This window comes from Molossus molossus, unplaced genomic scaffold, assembly GCF_014108415.1.
Source record: "Molossus molossus isolate mMolMol1 unplaced genomic scaffold, mMolMol1.p scaffold_m16_p_12, whole genome shotgun sequence".
Taxonomy (NCBI): Eukaryota; Metazoa; Chordata; class Mammalia; order Chiroptera; family Molossidae; genus Molossus; species Molossus molossus.
In genome coordinates this window covers 5,223,817-5,230,124 of record NW_023425347.1, presented here as the reverse complement: position 1 = coordinate 5,230,124, position 6,308 = coordinate 5,223,817, and the positions used below count along the sequence as shown (strand labels likewise).

General features: G+C 36.5%; 1 non-coding gene across 1 annotated transcript; it reads right to left on the bottom strand.

The window, feature by feature from the left end:
• Positions 1-541: 541 nt before the first annotated feature.
• LOC118627403 lies at positions 542-673 on the bottom strand. Its single transcript, XR_004959148.1, has one exon. It is a non-coding gene; the product is annotated as a small nucleolar RNA SNORA41 (small nucleolar RNA).
• Between the last annotated feature and the right edge of the window lie 5,635 nt (positions 674-6,308).

Genomic DNA, 6,308 nt, shown 5'->3' with positions numbered 1-6,308 from the left:
TAATTCTATTCCTAGGTATTTTGTTTTATTTTTTGATTCAATTGTAAATGGGATCATCTCTTAATTTCCCTTTCTGATAGTTCATTATTGGTGTATAAAAATGCAACCAATTTTTGGAATTTTTTCTGTATTCTGCTACTTTACTGAATTCATCTATGAGTTCTAGTAGTTTCTTTGGTGAAATTATTAGTGTTTCTTATATACAGTATCATGCCTTTTGCAAAGAGTGACAGTATTAATTCTTCCTTTCTAATTTGGATACCTTTTATTTCTTCTTCTTGTATGATTGCTGTGACTAGGACTTCCAGGACTGTTCCTGATCTTACTGGAAATGCTTGTAGTTTTGCCCATTGAGTATGATGTTGGCTGTGGGTTTGTCATTTATGGCTTTTCCTATGTTGAGGTATGTTTCCTCTATACACCTTGCTGAGAGTTTTTATCATAAATGCATGCTGGATGTCATCAAATGCTTTTTCTGCATCTATTCATATGATAATATAATTTTTATCCTTCATTTTGTTTTTGTTTTTTTCTTTTTACCTTGTGTTTGTCACACATACACCCACTTTCTGTTTTGCTAAGAAAGGGTGTTTAACTGTGTAACAGTTCCTTTCCCACAGAGGAATGCCACAACTGACACCCCGGGAACAGCTGCAGACCAGTAGCTGTGGAATCCTTCATCTTGTTTATGTGGTATATCATGTGTATTGATTTTTAGATATCGTACCAACCTTGCATCCCCTGAATAAATCCCCCTTGATATATTTTATTGCTGGATGTAGCTTGCTAATATTTTGTTGAGGATTTAAGCATTTGTGTTAATCGGGGCTGTTGGCTTATAATTTTCTTTCTGAAAAGTTGTCGTTATCTGGTTTTGTAATTAGGATACTATCAGCCACTTAAATGAGCTTGGGAGTCTTACTGCCTCTGAAATTTTTGGAATAGTTTGAGAAGAATAGGTGTTAGTTTTACCTTGAATGATTTGTAAAATTCACCTGTGAAGTCCTTGGTCCAGGACTTGGGTTTTGGAGGAGTTATTTTTTTAATTATTACTGCTTCAATTTTATTAGTTATAATCTGTCTATTCATAATTTTTGATTATTCCTGATTCAGTGTTGGAAGGTTGTATGTTCCTAGGAATTTATTTATTTCATCCAGATTGTCCAATTTGTGGCAATATAGTTGTTCATAACATTTTCTTATAATTCTTTGTATTTCTGTGGTATCAGTTGTTACTTCTCTTTCATTTCTGATTTTGTTTATTTGGATCCTCTCTCTCTTTTTTTTTTTTACAAATCTGTTTAAAGGTTTGCAAATTTTATGTATATTTCCAAAGAGCCAGCTCTTGGTTTCATTGATCTTTCGTATTGTTTTTTAAAATTCTATTATTTTTTTCTTCTCTGATCTCTATTATTTTCTTTCTTCTCAATTTGGGCATTGTTTATTGTTCTTTTTCTAGTTGTTCTAAGTGTAAAGATGATTGTTGAGAACAGTTTTTGTGTGTGTCTTGAGGTAGGCCTGTAATGCTCTGAATTTCCATCCAAGGACTGTTTTTCATATGTTTGTGTCCCTTACATTTTAAGTTGTGTTCCCATTTTCATCTGTTTCAAGGTATCTTTTGATTTCTTCCTTGATCTCATTGTTAACCCAGTCATTGTTTAGGAACATGTTATTTCTCCTCCATGTCTTTGTGCTTTGCATTTTTTTCCCTTGTGATTGATTTCTAATTCTATACTATTATGGTCAACGATGATGCTTGATATGATTTCAATCTTCTTAAATGTATTGAAATTAGTTTTGTAACCTAACATGTAGTCTATCTGAGAAAATGTTCCAATTGCACTTGAAAAAAATGTATATTCTGCTGCTTTGGAATAAAATGCTTTGAAGACAATTAAATCTACCTGATTTAGTGTGTCATTTAGGACCACCATTTCCTTGTTTATTATCTGTCTGGAAAATATATCCATTGATGTCAACTGAGTGTTAAAATCCCCTACTATGACTGTATTACTTTTGATCTCTTCTTTTATCTCCATCAAGATTTGCTTTATACATTTATGTTCTTCTCTGTTGTGTGCATAAGTGTTTACCAAAGGTATATCCTCTTGTTGGATTGCTTCTTTTAACATTATGTTGTGTCGTTGTCTCTTACTTTGTCTCTCTCTTTGTTTTAAAGTTTATTTTGTCAGATATAAGTATTGCTACCCCAGCTTATTTTTTCATTTCCATTTGCATGAAATATCTTTTCCCATCCCTTTACTTTTAGTCTGTGTGCATCTCTCATTCTGAGGTGGGTCTCTTTTATTTTTTATTTATTTATTTTTATCCTCACCCAAGGACATTTTTCCATTTTTTGTTCAGATAGAGTAGGAGGGAGAGAGATAGAAACATCTATGTGAAAGGGACACATCGAGTGGTTGCCACCCGCATGACCCAAACAGGGCTGGGGACAAACTGCAACTGAGGTATGTGCCCTTAGTGGGAACAGAACCCAGGTCTCTCTGGACTGCAGGCCGATGCTCTAACCGCTGAGCCAAACCGGCCAGGGCTAAGGTGGGTCTCTTTTAGACAGAACATATATGGGTCTTGTTTTCTTATTCATTTAGCTATCCTATGTCTTTTTATTGGAGCATTTAAGCCATTAAAGTTGTTGATAGGTATGTATTGCTATTTTATTCTTTATACCCATGTTCCTTTGTTTTCTTCTCCTTCTTCTCCTTCTTCTCCTTCTTCTCCTTCTCCTTCTTCTCCTTCTTCTTCTTCTTCTTCTTCCTCTTCTTCCTCTTCTTCTTCCTCTCCTCCTCCTTCTCCTCCTTCCTTAAAGAATATTTTCACTACTGTATTTCTTATAATACTGGTTGGGTTGTAATAAACTCCTTTAGCTTCTTCTTGTCTGTAAAGCTCTTTATGTCTCCTTCAATTTTGAGTGATAACCTTGCTGGATAAAGTAATCTTGGATTAAGGTCCTTGCTTTTCATCATGTTGAATATTTCATTCCAATACCTTCTGACCTAAAATGTTTTGTGTAAGAAATCAGTTAACAGTCTTACGGGAGCTCCCTTTCAGGTAACTAACTGTCTTTCTCTTGTTGCTTTTTATTTTTTTATTTTTTGTCTTTAACCTTTGCCATTTTAATCATGATGTGTCAGTGTGGGCCTCTTTGGGCTCATTTTGTTTGAAACTCTTTGCACTTCCTGGACTTATGTGTCTTTTATTCATCAGGTTAGCAAAGTTTTCAGTTATTATTTCTTCAAATATATTCTTTTCTTTTTTTAAATCCTCACTCGAGGACATTTTTCCACCTTTTATTCAGATAGAGCGGGAGGAAGAGAGAGGAAGAGAGAGAGAGAGAAACATCGATGTGAAAGGGACACACCGAGTGGCCGCAACCCGCACAACTCAATCAGGGCTGGGGACAAACTGCAGCCAAGGTACATGCCCTTAGCGGAACCGAACCCGGGTCTCTCCGGACCGCAGGCCGACACTCTAACCACTGAGCCAAACCAGCCAGGGCTAAATATGATCTTGATCCCCTGCTCTATCTCTTCACCTTCTAGTACCCCTATTATACAGATGTGGTTACACTTCATATGTCCCCAAAAGTCCCTTAAATTGTTCTCATTTTTCAAACTTCTATTCTTGATTGTTGTTGCTCTGATTTGGAGCTTTCTGCTACCTTGTCTTCCATATTGCTGATTTGATTTTCTGCTTCATACAACCTGTAGTTTATTTCTTCTAGTGTATTCTTCATTTCAGATATTTTCTTCTTCATTTCTGATTGGTCGTTTTCTTGTGCTGTTTTTCATGTTGTTCCTTGAGCATCTTTTTAGCCATCTTTTGAACTCTCTATCTGGTCAATTAATTACTTCCATTTTATTTAGATCCTATTTCTGGAGATTTCTCTCTCACTCTCTTTAAATTTAGGGCATTTTTCTTTCTTTCTTTCTTTCTTTCTTTCTTTCTTTCTTTTTTTCTTTTTTTTTTTTGATACAGCGGGAACCGAACCCGGAACTCTCTGGTCCACAGGCCAATGCTCCAACTGTTGAGCCAAACTGGCCAGGGCATGGGCATGTTTCTTTGTCTCTCCATTGTGGCTGCCTATTTGTACTTGTTACTATGTATTAGGTAGATCTGCTATGTCTCCCAATCTTGGGAGGGTGGCCTTATGTAGTAGGTATTCTGTTGAATTTAGTGGTGCAGTATCCTTAATCACCTGAGCTGGGTGCTTCAGGAATTTCCTATGTGTGGGTTTTGTGAGTCTTCCTGTTGTATTTGAGTCTTGATTGTTGTTGGCCCATTTATGTGTGAATTCACCCTCAGTTTGGCTGACTGTGAGGATCCCCTCAACCAAAGTGTCTGAGCTGTTGTGTAGGTACTGACCACATGAAGTGCTTGATATGATTTTAATGTTCTTGAACTTGTAGAGACTTAGTTTGTGCCCTAACATGTGGTCTATCTTTGAAAATGTCCCATGTGCACTTGAGAAGAATGTGAATTCTGCGGTTTTGGGGTGTAATTCTCAGTAGATATCTATTAAATCCATTTGATCTAGCACTTCATTTAGAGTCTGTGTTTATCTTGTTAATTTTTTTGTCTAGAAGATCTATCCAGTGATGTCAGCGGGGTGTTGAAATCCCCTGCTATGATTGCATTGCTGTTGATTTCTCCTTTGAAGTCCTCCAGAAGATTTTTAACATATGTTGGTGTTCCTATATTAGGTGCATATATGTTTACCAAGGTTATATCTTCCTGTTGGATAAATCCTTTCAATATTATGTAGTGGCCTTCTTTATCTCTAGTTATGGTCTTCATTTTGAAAATAACTTTATAAGATATGAGTATTGCTACCTCAGCTTTTTTTTCCTTTCCATTTGCTTAAAAGATTTCTTTCAATCCCTTCACTTTCAACCTATGTGAGCGTTTTGTTGTGAGGTGGGTTTCTTGTAAACAACATATATGTGAGTCATGCTTTCTTATCCAGTCAGCTAGTCTGTGTCTTTTTATAGGAGCATTCAAACTATTCACATTTAAAGTGATAATTGATATGTAGCTATTTATTGCCATTCTTATTTAGTGAGGTTTTATTTTTCTTCCTATTTCTTCTACTAATTACAGCAGGGGGTTTTTTGTTTTGTTTTTGGGTTTTTTTTAGCATATCTTGCAGTGTTGGTTTGGTGTTAATATATTCCCTTAGCCTTTTTTTTTTTTTTTTTTGGCTGGAAAGCTCTTTATTTGACCTTCTATTTTTAATGATAGCCTTGCTGGATAGAATAGTCTTGGATTCAGGTTTTGTTTTTCATGACCTGATTACTTCATGCCACTCCCTTCTGGCCTGTAGTGTTTCTGTTGAGAAGTCAGCTGAGAGTCTTATGGGGTCTCCTTTATGGGAAACCTGCTGCTTATCTCTTGCTGCCTATAGGATTCTCTCTTGTCTTTAATTTTTGGCATTTTAATTATTATGTGTCTTAGTGTGGCCTGTTTGGGTTCTTTTTACATGGGGCTCTCTGTGCTTCTTGAACTTGAATGCCTTTTTCCTTCACCTAATTAGGGAAGTTTTTGTCACTATTTCTTCAAATACATTCTCTAACCTTTGCCCATTTTCTTCTTCTTCGGGGACTCTTATGATGCGAATATTATTACATTTCCAGTTGTCCCACAGTTCTCTTAAGCTATCTTCCTGTTTTTTAATTATTTTTTCCTTTTGGTTTTCTGATTGGTTGATTTTTTTCTACCCTGTCTTCTAATTCACTGATCCAGTCCTCAGCTTCCTCTACTCTGCTGATCAGTCCTTCCAATATGTTCTTTATTTCTGCTATGTCATTCTTCATTTCCTCTTGGTTGGTTTTCAATGTTTCTCTATCTTTACTCATGGTGCTGATGTCCTTACTCATGCTGTTGAGCTTCCTCAAGATCATGGCTCTGAACTCTACCTGTGATAATTTGCTTAACTGCATTTCATTGATCTCCAATAGAGTTCTCTTGTTCTTTCATTTGGGATTTGTTTCTTTGTTTCACCATTTTGTTTATCTCAGTGTGTTTGTAGCCTGCCAGATTTTCCTTGTTGGTGTTGTTGTTCTGCTGTTTGTGGCTCCCTCTCCTGGGTTTTAATGACCCTGGGTGGGCCCATGTTAAACACCACTGTCACATCTCACTTTCCTGGGGAGATTTGCAAGCCCAGGAAAGGTTCAGTTATCCTCTGGCTTTTTCCTGGTGGCTAGTAGTCTCAGTTACTCAGTGCCTTGAAATGTAGCCCTGGTGTTCTGCATAAGAGGATTTCCAGAGGGTGGGATAGATGCTGGTTGTTA